Below are 15,886 nucleotides of genomic sequence, written 5' to 3'. Positions count from 1 at the left end.
ACAAGGTAATAATCATATTCAAACTTTGGTTCAATTTCTATAACTATAACAATCTTATTTCAAGTGATGATCTTACTTGAACTTGTTTTCGTGTCATGATTCTGCTTCAAGAACTTCGAGCCATCCAAGGATCCGTTGAAGCTAGATCCATTTTTCTCTTTTCCAGTAGGTTTATCCAAGGAACTTAAGGTAGTAATGATGTTCATAACATCATTCGATTCATACATATAAAGCTATCTTATTCGAAAGTTTAAACTTGTAATCACTAGAACATAGTTTAGTTAATTCTAAACTTGTTCGCAAACAAAAGTTAATCCTTCTAACTTGACTTTTAAAATCAACTAAACACATGTTCTATATCTATATGATATGCTAACTTAATGATTTAAAACCTGGAAACTCGAAAAACACCGTAAAATCGGATTTACGCCGTCGTAGTAACACCGCGGGCTGTTTTGGGTTAGTTAATTAAAAACTATGATAAACTTTGATTTAAAAGTTGTTATTCTGAGAAAATGATTTTTATTATGAACATGAAACTATATCCAAAAATTATGGTTAAACTCAAAGTGGAAGTATGTTTTCTAAAATGGTCATCTAGACGTCGTTCTTTCGACTGAAATGACTACCTTTACAAAAACGACTTGTAACTTATTTTTTCGACTATAAACCTATACTTTTTCTGTTTAGATTCATAAAATAGAGTTCAATATGAAACCATAGCAATTTGATTCACTCAAAACGGATTTAAAATGAAGAAGTTATGGGTAAAACAAGATTGGATAATTTTTCTCATTTTAGCTACGTGAAAATTGGTAACAAATCTATTCCAACCATAACTTAATCAACTTGTATTGTATATTATGTAATCTTGAGATACCATAGACACGTATACAATGTTTTGACCTATCATGTCGACACATCTATATATATTTCGGAACAACCATAGACACTCTATATGTGAATGTTGGAGTTAGCTATACAGGGTTGAGGTTGATTCCAAAATATATATAGTTTGAGTTGTGATCAATACTGAGATACGTATACACTGGGTCGTGGATTGATTCAAGATAATATTTATCGATTTATTTCTGTACATCTAACTGTGGACAACTAGTTGTAGGTTACTAACGAGGACAGCTGACTTAATAAACTTAAAACATCAAAATATATTAAAAGTGTTGTAAATATATTTTGAACATACTTTGATATATACGTATATATTGTTATAGGTTCGTGAATCAACCAGTGGCCAAGTCTTACTTCCCGACGAAGTAAAAATCTGTGAAAGTGAGTTATAGTCCCACTTTTAAAATCTAATATTTTTGGGATGAGAATACATGCAGGTTTTATAAATGATTTACAAAATAGACACAAGTACGTGAAACTACATTCTATGGTTGGATTATTAAACCGAATATGCCCCTTTTTATTAAGTCTGGTAATCTAAGAATTAGGGAACAGACACCCTAATTGACGCGAATCCTAAAGATAGATCTATTGGGCCTAACAAACCCCATCCAAAGTACCGGATGCTTTAGTACTTCGAAATTTATATCATATCCGAAGGGTATCCCGGAATGATGGGGATATTCTTATATATGCATCTTGTTAATGTCGGTTACCAGGTGTTCACCATATGAATGATTTTTATCTCTATGTATGGGATGTGTATTGAAATATGAAATCTTGTGGTCTATTATTATGATTTGATATATATAGGTTAAACCTATAACTCGCCAACATTTTTGTTGACGTTTTAAGCATGTTTATTCTCAGGTGATTATTAAGAGCTTCCGCTGTCGCATACTTAAATAAGGACGAGATTTGGAGTCCATGCTTGTATGATATTGTGTAAAAACTGCATTCAAGAAACTTATTTTGTTGTAACATATTTGTATTGTAAACCATTATGTAATGGTCGTGTGTAAACAGGATATTTTAGATTATCATTATTTGATAATCTACGTAAAGCTTTTTAAACCTTTATTGATGAAATAAAGGTTATGGTTTGTTTTAAAATGAATGCAGTCTTTGAAAAACATCTCATATAGAGGTCAAAACCTCGCAACGAAATCAATTAATATGGAACGTTTTTAATCAATAAGAACGGGACATTTCAGTTGGTATCCGAGCGTTGGTCTTAGAGAACCAGAATTTTGCATTAGTGTGTCTTATCGAGTTTGTTATGATGCATTAGTGAGTCTGGACTTCGACCGTGTTTACTTGAAAAATGATTGCTTAACAAATTTTGTTGGAAACTATATATTTTTAACATGTGAATATTATGTGATATATTAATCTCTTAACGCGTTTGATATTATGTGATAGATGTCTACCTCTAGAACAAGTCCCATTGACTCACCTAATAATAATGAAGAGTCAAATGTAAATTGGAATGATTCGTGGACTGATTCACAAGTTCCCGAAGAGGAACCGGAAGAAGAGTCGGAACCGGAAGAAGATTCGGAACCGGAAGAAGAATCGGAACCGGATGAAGAAATAGAACCGGTGGGGGTAATAATAAAACGGTTAAGTAAAAGAAAATCCTCAACCAACCGACCAAGGTTAATTATGGTCAATGGTGTTTCCGCCAAGGAAGCAAAATATTGGGAGGATTACCAATTCTCCGATGAATCGGATTCCGACGAGAATTCCGATGATGTTATAGAAATTACCCCAACTGAATTTAAAAAGGCAAAAGAAAATAATAAGGGAAAGGGCATAAAAATAGAGAAATCTAATTCCAACCCCGATGAACTTTATATGTATCGTCAACCCCCGAAGTCCTTAAGTTGTAACAATGACCCGGGAACCTCTAAACCACCCGGTTTTTCTAAACCAATGTGGAAAACAATGGCTCGTATTAGGGGAACATCATATATCCCTAAAAACTTGGCAAAACGAACCAAAACCGAAGAAGAAGAAACAAGCGAGTCGGAATAAGATAGTTGTATTCGTGTGGTGTAATATATGTAATATAGTGTGCTTATGCTTTATGATATATGTAAAAATTGCTTGTATTAATAAGTATTTTTTTTTATGAATCTAACTCTTGTCTATTTTACAGTATAAAAACACAAAATGGATAGACAACCCAATATTTTAAGAGACTTACCCGGAGACATGATTGATGAAATCTTGTCTAGAGTCGGTCAGAATTCTTCGGCACAACTATTTAAGGCGAGATCAGTTTGTAAGGCATTCGAAGAACGTTCCAAGAATGCCTTGGTTTATAAAAGGCTTTCGTTCGAAAGATGGGGGATATCACATTGGAAAATCCATAAGTTACGATGTGTTTACTTTGACGCATATATTGCGGGGAACCCAAATGCTATTTTACGCAATGGGTTAAGAAATTAATTTTGACTCAATATATCCGAATATTGGACTTCGTGATTTAGAAAAAGCGGCTAACATGCAACATAAAGAAGCATGTTATGCTTACGGATTAGTAATGTTCGCTTCTCACCAAAGTGAGAACAAGAACATCGGGCTACAACTATTAAACAAAACGTTCCCACAAGTGACGGAGTCGGTAATTGGGGTAAGAAATGAGGTTTTTAGATTGTTACGGGACTGTTGGACATTACGTAACCCTCATCCCTTTGACGACGTTACAACACGCTGTCTTATCAACAGCCATAATGGTTATGTTCCACAAGACCAAGGATGGGAAGTAATCCTAGTAAAACCAGAATGCATGACTTGTTTCTGGATGTATGAATTACGTGTCTTTATTGCCTTTGCTGAACGACTTGTGTACTAGCTAGAATTATCTTCACAACCATCTTGTATCAAATTTATTGTGTTCTATATTTCATGCTATATGTAAAATAAGCGGTATTGTAAGTTTGTAAAATATTGTGTAAAAGTTTGAACGCGAAATATTATTATAATCAGTTTTTCATATAGAATTGTAGTAGTTGAATTGTATATTAGCTACTAAGTATGAACTTAACGGGTAGGTACTACCCGAATTTAAACTTATAAAACGCTAATATGAAGAAAAAGCTTTTATAAATGAGTTCATATTATGCTACGAAATACTATTAACTACTCTTAATATTCTGTATCATTAACTTGTTCCATTTGACTATTTTGAAGGAAATGGCACCGACTACTCGACACACCGTGAATATGAATGAAGAGGAATTCCGTACTTTTCTAGCTTCAAATATAGCCGCAGTACAGGCTGCGCTACATACCAACAATAACCTTGGATCTAGCAGTACATGAAATCGTGTAGGATGCACCTACAAAGGATTCACTGCCTGCAAACCTTTGGAATTTGATGGAACCGAAGGACCGATCGGATTGAAACGGTGGACCAAGAAGGTCGAATCGGTTTTTTGCCATAAGTAAGTGTACTGAAGAGGACAAAGTGAAGTACGCTACGCATACCTTCACAGGTTCTGCGTTAACATGGTGGAATACCTATCTAGAGCAAGTGGGACAAGACGATGCGTACGCACTACCGTGGTCAGCATTCAAGCACTTGATGAACGAGAAGTACCGTCCCAGAACCGAGGTCAATAAGCTCAAGACAGAACTTAGAGGGTTACGAACCCAAGGATTTGATATTACCACGTACGAAAGACGATTCACAGAATTGTACCTATTGTGTCCGGGAGCATTCGAAGATAAGGAAGAGAAGATTGACGCGTTTGTGAAAGGATTACCGGAAAGAATCCAAGAAGATATAAGTTCACACGAGCCCGCCTCCATACAACAGGCATGTAGAATGGCTCACAAACTAGTGAACCAGATTGAAGAAAGAATTAAAGAACAGACTGCTGAAGAGGCCAATGTGAAGCAAGTCAAAAGAAAGTGGGAGGAAAACGGTGATAAGAATCACCAATACAACAACAACAGCAATTACAACAATAATCGCAACAATTATCCCAACAATCGCAACATCAATCGCAACTACAACAAATGGCCCAACAACAACAACAACAACAGTAACACTACAACAATCATCCCAACAACAATAATAACCGCAACAACAACAACAACAATCAGAAGCAGCTATGCTAAAGGTGTGAAAAGTATCACTCGGGGTTCTGCACCAAATTTTGCAACAAGTGTAAAAGAAATGGTCATAGCGCGGCGAAGTGTGAGGTCTACGGACCAGGGGTTAATAGAACGAAAGGAACAAATGGTGTCGGAACGAGTAATGGCGGAGCAAGTAGTGTCGGAGCAAGTTATGCCAATGTAGTTTGTTATAAATGTGGAAAACCGGGCCACATTATTAGAAATTGCCCGAACCAGGAGAACACGAATGGACAAGGCCGCGGAAGAGTTTTTAATATTAATGCGGCAGAGGCACAGGAAGACCCGAAGCTTGTTACGGGTACGTTTCTTATTGACAATAAATCTGCTTACGTTTTATTTGATTCGGGTGCGGATAGAAGCTATATGAGTAGAGATTTTTGTGCTAAATTAAGTTGTCCATTGACGCCTTTGGATAGTAAATTTTTACTCGAATTAGCAAATGGTAAATTAATTTCAGCAGATAATATATGTCGGAATCGAGAAATTAAACTGGTTAGCGAAACATTTAAGATTGATTTGATACCAGTAGAGTTAGGGAGTTTTGATGTGATAATCGGTATGGACTGGTTGAAAGAAGTGAAAGCAGAGATCGTTTGTTACAAAAATGCAATTCACATTATACGAGAAAAAGGAAAACCCTTAATGGTGTACGGAGAAAAGGGTAACACGAAGCTACATCTTATTAGTAATTTGAAGGCACAAAAACTAATAAGAAAAGGTTGCTATGCTGTTCTAGCACACGTCGCGAAAGTACAAACTGAAGAAAAAAGCATCAATGATGTTTCCATTGCAAAAGAATTTCCCGATGTATTTCCGAAAGAATTACCGGGATTACCCCCACATCGATCCGTTGAATTTCAAATAGATCTTGTACCAGGAGCTGCACCAATAGCTCGTGCTCCTTACAGACTCGCACCCAGCGAGATGAAAGAACTGCAAAGCCAATTACAAGAACTTTTAGAGCGTGGTTTCATTCGATCAAGCACATCACCGTGGGGAGCTCCTGTTTTGTTTGTCAAGAAGAAAGATGGTACATTCAGGTTGTGTATCGACTACCGAGAGTTGAACAAACTTACCATCAAGAACCGCTACCCACTACCGAGAATTGAAGACTTATTTGATCAACTACAAGGCTCGTCTGTTTATTCAAAGATTGACTTACGTTCCGGGTATCATCAAATGCGGGTGAAAGAAGATGATATTCCAAAGACTGCTTTCAGAACACGTTACGGTCATTACGAGTTTATGGTCATGCCGTTTGGTTTAACTAATGCACCAGCTGTGTTCATGGACCTTATGAACCGAGTGTGTGGACCATACATTGACAAGTTTGTCATTGTTTTCATTGATGACATACTTATTTACTCAAAGAATGACCAAGAACACGGTGAACATTTGAGAAAGGTGTTAGAAGTATTGAGGAAGGAAGAATTGTACGCTAAGTTTTCAAAGTGTGCATTTTGGTTGAAAGAAGTTCAATTCCTCGGTCACATAGTGAACAAAGAAGGTATTAAGGTGGATCCGGCAAAGATAGAAACTGTTGAAAAGTGGAAAACCCCGAAAACTCCGAAACACATACACCAGTTTTTAGGACTAGCTGGTTACTACAGAAGGTTCATCCAAGACTTTTCCAGAATAGCAAAACCCTTGACTGCATTAATGCATAAAGGGAAGAAATTTGAATGGAATGATGAACAAGAGAAAGCGTTTCAGTTATTGAAGAAAAAGCTAACTACGGCACCTATATTGTCATTGCCTGAAGGGAATGATGATTTTGTGATTTATTGTGACGCATCAAAGCAAGGTCTCGGTTGAGTATTAATGCAACGAACGAAGGTGATTGCTTATGCGTCTAGACAATTGAAGATTCACGAACAAAATTATACGACGCATGATTTGGAATTAGGCGCGGTTATTTTCGCATTAAAGACTTGGAGGCACTACTTATATGGGGTCAAAAGTATTATATATACCGACCACAAAAGTCTTCAACACATATTTAATCAGAAACAACTGAATATGAGGCAGAGTAGGTGGATTGAATTATTGAATGATTACGACTTTGAGATTCGTTACCACCCGGGGAAGGCAAATGTGGTAGCCGATGCCTTGAGCAGGAAGGACAGAGAACCCATTCGAGTAAAATCTATGAATATAATGATTCATAATAACCTTACTACTCAAATAAAGGAGGCGCAACAAGGAGTTTTAAAAGAGGGAAATTTAAAGGATGAAATACCCAAAGGATCGGAGAAGCATCTTAATATTCAGGAAGACGGAACCCGGTATAGGGCTGAAAGGATTTGGGTACCAAAATTTGGAGATATGAGAGAAATGGTACTTAGAGAAGCTCATAAAACCAGATACTCAATACATCCTGGAACGGGGAAGATGTACAAGGATCTCAAGAAACATTTTTGGTGGCCGGGTATGAAAGCTGATGTTGCTAAATACGTAGGAGAATGTTTGACGTGTTCTAAGGTCAAAGCTGAGCATCAGAAACCATCGGGTCTACTTCAACAACCCGAAATCCCAGAATGGAAATGGGAAAACATTACCATGGATTTCATCACTAAATTTCCAAGGACTGCAAGTGGTTTTGATACTATTTGGGTAATAGTTGATCGTCTCACCAAATCAGCACACTTCCTGCCAATAAGAGAAGATGACAAGATGGAGAAGTTAGCACGACTGTATTTGAAGGAAGTCGTCTCCAGACATGGAATACCAATCTCTATTATCTCTGATAGGGATGGTAGATTTATTTCAAGATTCTGGCATTAGGAACTTGTCTAGACATGAGTACTGCCTATCATCCACAAACTGATGGGCAGAGTGAAAGGACGATACAAACACTTGAAGACATGCTACGAGCATGTGTTATTAATTTCGGAAACAGTTGGGATCGACATCTACCGTTAGCAGAATTTTCCTACAACAACAGCTACCATTCAAGCATTAAGATGGCGCCATTTGAAGCACTTTATGGTAGAAAGTGCAGGTCTCCGATTTGTTGGAGTGAAGTGGGGGATAGACAGATTACGGGTCCGGAGATTATACAAGAAACTACCGAGAAGATCATCCAAATTCAACAACGGTTGAAAATCGCCCAAAGTCGACAAAAGAGCTACGCTGACATTAAAAGAAAAGATATAGAATTTGAAATTGGAGAGATAATCATGCTTAAAGTTGCACCTTGGAAAGGTGTTGTTCGATTTGGTAAACGAGGGAAATTAAATCCAAGGTATATTGGACCATTCAAGATTATTGATCGTGTCGGACCAGTAGCTTACCGACTTGAGTTACCTCAACAACTCGCGGCTGTACATAACACTTTCCACTTCTCGAATTTGAAGAAATGTTTTGCTAAAGAAGATCTCACTATTCCGTTAGATGAAATCCAAATCAACGAAAAACTTTAATTCATCGAAGAACCCGTCGAAATAATGGATCGTGAGGTTAAAAGACTTAAGCAAAACAAGATACCAATTGTTAAGGTTCGATGGAATGCTCGTAGAGGACCCGAGTTCACCTGGGAGCGTGAAGATCAGATGAAGAAGAAATACCCGCATCTATTTCCAGAAGATTCGTCAACACCTTCAACAGCTTAAAATTTCGGGACGAAATTTATTTAACGGGTAGGTACTGTAGTGACCCGAACTTTTCCATGTTTATATATATTAATTGAGATTGATATTTACATGATTAAATGTTTCCAACATGTTAAGCATCAAACTTGTTAAGACTTGATTAATTGAAATATGTTTCATATAGACAATTGACCACCCAAGTTGACCGGTGATTCACGAACGTTAAAACTTGTAAAAACTATATGATGACATATATATGGATATATATATATATATATATAGTTAACATGATATTATGATAAGTAAACATATCATTAAGTATATTAACAATGAACTACATATGTAAAAACAAGACTACTAACTTAATGATTTTTAAACGAGACATATATGTAACGATTATCGTTGTAACGACATTTAATGTATATATATATATCATATTAAGAGATATTAATACATGATAATATCATGATAATATAATAATTTAAAATCTCATTTGATATTATAAACATTGGGTTAACAACATTTAACAAGATCGTTAACCTAAAGGTTTCAAAACAACACTTACATGTAACGACTAACGATGACTTAACGACTCAGTTAAAATGTATATACATGTAGTGTTTTAATATGTATTTATACACTTTTGAAAGACTTCAATACACTTATCAAAATACTTCTACTTAACAAAAATGCTTACAATTACATCCTCGTTCAGTTTCATCAACAATTCTACTCGAATGCACCCGTATTCGTACTCGTACAATACACAACTTTTAGACATATGTACTATTGGTATATACACTCCAATGATCAGCTCTTAGCAGCCCATGTGAGTCACCTAACACAAGTGGGAACCATCATTTGGCAACTAGCATGAAATATCTCATAAAATTACAAAAATATGAGTAATCATTCATGACTTATTTACATGAAAACAAAATTACATATCCTTTATATCTAATCCATACACCAACGACCAAAAACACCTACAAACACTTTCATTCTTCAATTTTCTTCATCTAATTGATCTCTCTCAAGTTCTATCTTCAAGTTCTAAGTGTTCTTCATAAATTCTACAAGTTCTAGTTACATAAAATCAAGAATACTTTCAAGTTTGCTAGCTCACTTCCAATCTTGTAAGGTGATCATCCAACCTCAAGAAATCTTTGTTTCTTACAGTAGGTTATCATTCTAATACAAGGTAATAATCATATTCAAACTTTGGTTCAATTTCTATAACTATAACAATCTCATTTCAAGTGATGATCTTACTTGAACTTGTTTTCGTGTCATGATTCTGCTTCAAGAACTTCGAGCCATCCAAGGATCCGTTGAAGCTAGATCCATTTTTATCTTTTCCAGTAGGTTTATCCAAGAAACTTAAGGTAGTAATGATGTTCATAACATCATTCGATTCATACATATAAAGCGATCTTATTCGAAGGTTTAAACTTGTAATCACTAGAACATAGTTTAGTTAATTCTAAACTTGTTCGCAAACAAAAGTTAATCCTTCTAACTTGACTTTTAAAATCAACTAAACACATGTTCTATATCTATATGATATGCTAACTTAATGATTTAAAACCTGGAAACACGAAAAACACCGTAAAATCGGATTTACGCCGTCGTAGTAACAACGCGGGCTGTTTTGGGTTAGTTAATTAAAAACTATGATAAACTTTGATTTAAAAGTTGTTATTCTGAGTAAACAATTTTTATTATGAACATGAAACTATATCCAAAAATTATGGTTAAACTCAAAGTGGAAGTATATTTTCTAAAATGGTCATCTAGACGTCGTTCTTTCGACTGAAATGACTACCTTTACAAAAACGACTTGTAACTTATTTTTCCGACTATAAACCTATATTTTTTCTGTTTAGATTCATAAAATAGAGTTCAATATGAAACCATAGCAATTTTATTCACTCAAAACGGATTTAAAATGAAGAAGTTATGGGTAAAACAAGATTGGATAATTTTTCTCATTTTAGCTACGTGAAAATTGGTAACAAATCTATTCCAACCATAACTTAATCAACTTGTATTGTATATTATGTAATCTTGAGATACCATAGACACGTATACAATATTTCGACCTATCATGTCGACACATCTATATATATTTCGGAACAACCATAGACACTCTATATGTGAATGTTGGAGTTAGCTATACAGGGTTGAGGTTGATTCCAAAATATATATAGTTTGAGTTGTGATCAATACTGAGATACGTATACACTGGGTCGTGGATTGATTCAAGATAATATTTATCGATTTATTTCTGTACATCTAACTGTGGACAACTAGTTGTAGGTTACTAACGAGGACAGCTGACTTAATAAACTTAAAACATCAAAATATATTAAAAGTGTTGTAAATATATTTTGAACATACTTTGTTATATATGTATATATTGTTATAGGTTCGTGAATCAACCAGTGGCCAAGTCTTACTTCCCGACGAAGTAAAAATATGTGAAAGTGAGTTATAGTCCCACTTTTAAAATCTAATATTTTTGGGATGAGAATACATGCAGGTTTTATAAATGATTTACAAAATAGACACAAGTACGTGAAACTACATTCTATGGTTGGATTATTAAACCGAATATGCCCCTTTTTATTAAGTCTGGTAATCTAAGAATTAGGGAACAGACACCCTAATTGACGCGAATCCTAAAGATAGATCTATTGGGCCTAACAAACCCCATCCAAAGTACCGGATGCTTTAGTACTTCAAAATTTATATCATATCCGAAGGGTGTCCCGGAATGATGGGGATATTCTTATATATACATCTTGTTAATGTCGGTTACCAGGTGTTCACCATATGAATGATTTTTATCTCTATGTATGGGATGTGTATTGAAATATGAAATCTTGTGGTCTATTATTATGATTTGATATATATAGGTTAAACCTATAACTCACCAACATTTTTGTTGACGTTTTAAGCATGTTTATTCTCAGGTGATTATTAAGAGCTTCCGCTGTCGCATACTTAAATAAGGACGAGATTTGGAGTCCATGCTTGTATGATATTGTGTAAAAACTGCATTCAAGAAACTGATTTCGATGTAACATATTTTTATTGTAAACCATTATGTAATGGTCGTGTGTAAACAGGATATTTTAGATTATCATTATTTGATAATCTACGTAAAGCTTTTTAAACCTTTATTTATGAAATAAAGGTTATGGTTTGTTTTAAAAATGAATGCAGTCTTTGAAAAACGTCTCATATAGAGGTCAAAACCTCGCAATGAAATCAATTAATATGGAACGTTTTTAATCAATAAGAACGGGACATTTCAGAAAATGTTATGTACAGCCGCGAGTTGTTGAGGTAACTCAAGTCGGTAAACTACTGGTCCGACACGATCAATAATCTTGAATGGTCCAATATACCTTGGATTTAATTTCCCTCGTTTACCAAATCGAACAACGCCTTTCCAAGGTGCAACTTTAAGCATGACCATCTCTCCAATTTCAAATTCTATATCTTTTCTTTTAATGTCAGCGTAGCTTTTTTGTCGACTTTGGGCGGTTTTCAACCGTTGTTGAATTTGGATGATCTTCTCGGTAGTTTCTTGTATTATCTCCGGACCCGTAATCTGTCTATCCCCCACTTCACTCCAACAAATTGGAGACCTGCACTTTCTACCATAAAGTGCTTCAAACGGCGCCATCTCAATGCTTGAATGGTAGCTGTTGTTGTAGGAAAATTCTGCTAACGGTAGATGTCGATCCCAACTGTTTCCGAAATCAATAACACATGCTCGTAGAATGTCTTCAAGAGTTTGTATCGTCCTTTCGATCTGCCCATCAGTTTGTGGATAATAGGCAGTACTCATGTCTAGACGAGTTCCTAATGCTTGCTGTAATGTCTGCCAGAATCTTGAAATAAATCTGCCATCCCTATCAGAGATAATAGAGATTGGTATTCCATGTCTGGAGACGACTTCTTTCAAATACAGTCGTGCTAACTTCTCCATCTTGTCATCTTCTCTTATTGGCAGGAAGTGTGTTGATTTGGTGAGACGATCAACTATTACCTAAATAGTATCAAAACCACTTGCAGTCCTTGGCAATTTAGTGATGAAATCCATGGTAATGTTTTCCCATTTCCATTCCGGGATTTCGGGTTGTTGAAGAAGACCTGATGGTTTTTGATGCTCAGCTTTGACCTTAGAACACGTCAAACATTCTCCTACGTATTTAGCAACATCGACTTTCATACCCGGCCACCAAAAATGTTTCTTGAGATCCTTGTACATCTTCCCCGTTCCAGGATGTATTGAGTATCTGGTTTTATGAGCTTCTCTAAGTACCATTTCTCTCATATCTCCAAATTTTGGTACCCAAATCCTTTCAGCCCTATACCGGGTTCCTTCTTCCCGAATATTAAGATGCTTCTCCGATCCTTTGGGTATTTCATCCTTTAAATTTCCCTCTTTTAAAACTCCTTGTTGCGCCTCCTTTATTTGAGTAGTAAGGTTATTATGAATCATTATATTCATAGATTTTACTCGAATGGGTTCTCTGTCCTTCCTGCTCAAGGCATCGGCTACCACATTTGCCTTCCCCGGGTGGTAACGAATCTCAAAGTCGTAATCATTCAATAATTCAATCCACCTACGCTGCCTCATATTCAGTTGTTTCTGATTAAATATGTGTTGAAGACTTTTGTGGTCGGTATATATAATACTTTTGACCCCATATAAGTAGTGCCTCCAAGTCTTTAATGCAAAAACAACCGTGCCTAATTCCAAATCATGCGTCGTATAATTTTGTTCGTGAATCTTCAATTGTCTAGACGCATAAGCAATCACCTTCGTTCGTTGCATTAATACACAACCGAGACCTTGCTTTGATGTGTCACAATAAATCACAAAATCATCATTCCCTTCAGGCAATGACAATATAGGTGCCGTAGTTAGCTTTTTCTTCAATAACTGAAACGCTTTCTCTTGTTCATCATTCCATTCAAATTTCTTCCCTTTATGCGTTAATGCAGTCAAGGGTTTTGCTATTCTGGAAAAGTCTTGGATGAACCTTCTGTAGTAACCAGCTAGTCCTAAAAACTGGCGTATGTGTTTCGGAGTTTTCGGGGTTTCCCACTTTTCAACAGTTTCTATCTTTGCCGGATCCACCTTAATACCTTCTTTGTTCACTATGTGACCGAGGAATTGAACTTCTTCCAACCAAAATGCACACTTTGAAAACTTAGCGTACAATTCTTCCTTCCTCAATACTTCTAACACCTTTCTCAAATGTTCACCGTGTTCTTGGTCATTCTTTGAGTAAATAAGTATGTCATCAATGAAAACAATGACAAACTTGTCAAGGTATGGTCCACACACTCGGTAGTGGGTAGCGGTTCTTGATAGTAAGTTTGTTCAACTCTCGGTAGTCGATACACAACCTGAATGTACCATCTTTCTTCTTGACAAATAAAACAGGAGCTCCCCACGGTGATGTGCTTGATCGAATGAAACCACGCTCTAAAAGTTCTTGTAATTGGCTTTGCAGTTCTTTCATCTCGCTGGGTGCGAGTCTGTAAGGAGCACGAGCTATTGGTGCAGCTCCTGGTACAAGATCTATTTGAAATTCAACGGATCGATGTGGGGGTAATCCCGGTAATTCTTTCGGAAATACATCGGGAAATTCTTATGCAATGGGAACATCATTGATGCTCTTTTCTTCAGTTTGTACTTTCTCGACGTGTGCTAGAACAGCATAGCAACCTTTTCTTATTAGTTTTTGTGCCTTCAAATTACTAATAAGATGTAGCTTCGTGTTGCCCTTTTCTCCGTACACCATTAAGGGTTTTCCTTTTTCTCGTATAATGCGAATTGCATTTTTGTAACATACAATCTCTGCTTTCACTTCTTTTAACCAGTCCATACCGATTATCACATCAAAACTCCCTAACTCTACTGGTATCAAATCAAATCAATCTTATCTGCTGAAATTAATTTACCATTTGCTAATTCGAGTAAAAATTTACTATCCAAAGGCGTCAATGGGCAACTTAATTTAGCACAAAAATCTCTACTCATATAGCTTCTATCTGCACCCGAATCAAATAAAACGTAAGCAGATTTATTGTCAATAAGAAACGTACCCGTAACAAGCTCCGGGTCTTCCTGTGCCTCTGCCGCATTAATATTGAAAACTCTTCCGCGGCCTTGTCCATTCGTGTTCTCCTGGTTCAGGCAATTTCTAATAATGTGGCCCGGTTTTCCACATTTATAACAAACTACATTGGCATAACTTGCTCCGACACTACTTGCTCCGCCATTACTCGTTCCAACACCATTTGTTCCTTTCATTCTATTAACCCCTGGTCCGTAGACCTCACACTTCGCCGCGCTATGACCATTTCTTTTACACTTGTTGCAAAATTTGGTGCAGAACCCCGAGTGATACTTTTCACACCTTTGGCATAGCTGCTTCTGATTGTTGTTGTTGTTGCGATTATTATTGTTGTTGGGATGATTGTTGTAGTTGCTGTTGTTGTTGTTGCTGTTGTTGTTGTTGTTGTTGTTGGGCCATTTGTTGTAGTTGCGATTGATGTTGCGATTGTTGGGATAATTGTTGCGATTATTGTTGTAATTGCTGTTGTTGTTGTATTGGTGATTCTTATCACCGTTTTCCTCCCACTTTCTTTTGACTTGCTTCACATTGGCCTCTTCAGCAATCTGTTCTTTAATTCTTTCTTCAATCTGGTTCACTAGTTTGTGAGCCATTCTACATGCCTGTTGTATGGAGGCGGGCTCGTGTGAACTTATATCTTCTTGGATTCTTTCCGGTAATCTTTTCACAAACGCGTCGATCTTCTCTTCCTCATCTTCGAATGCTCCCGGACACAATAGGCACAATTCTGTGAATCGTCTTTCGTACGTGGTAATATCAAATCCTTGGGTTTGTAACCCTCTAAGTTCTGTCTTGAGCTTATTGACCTCGGTTCTGGGACGGTACTTCTCGTTCATCAAGTGCTTGAATGCTGACCACGGTAGTGCGTACACATCGTCTTATCCCACTTGCTCTAGATAGGTATTCCACCATGTTAACGCAGAACCTGTGAAGGTATGCGTAGCGTACTTCACTTTGTCCTCTTCAGTACACTTACTTATGGCAAACACCGATTCGACCTTCTCGGTCCACCGTTTCAATCCGATCGGTCCTTCGGTTCCATCAAATTCCAAAGGTTTGCAGGCAGTGAATTCT

The sequence above is a fragment of the Rutidosis leptorrhynchoides genome, chromosome 4, assembly GCF_046630445.1.
Source record: "Rutidosis leptorrhynchoides isolate AG116_Rl617_1_P2 chromosome 4, CSIRO_AGI_Rlap_v1, whole genome shotgun sequence".
Lineage (NCBI taxonomy): Eukaryota > Viridiplantae > Streptophyta > Magnoliopsida > Asterales > Asteraceae > Rutidosis > Rutidosis leptorrhynchoides.
This window is presented reverse-complemented; position numbering follows the sequence as displayed.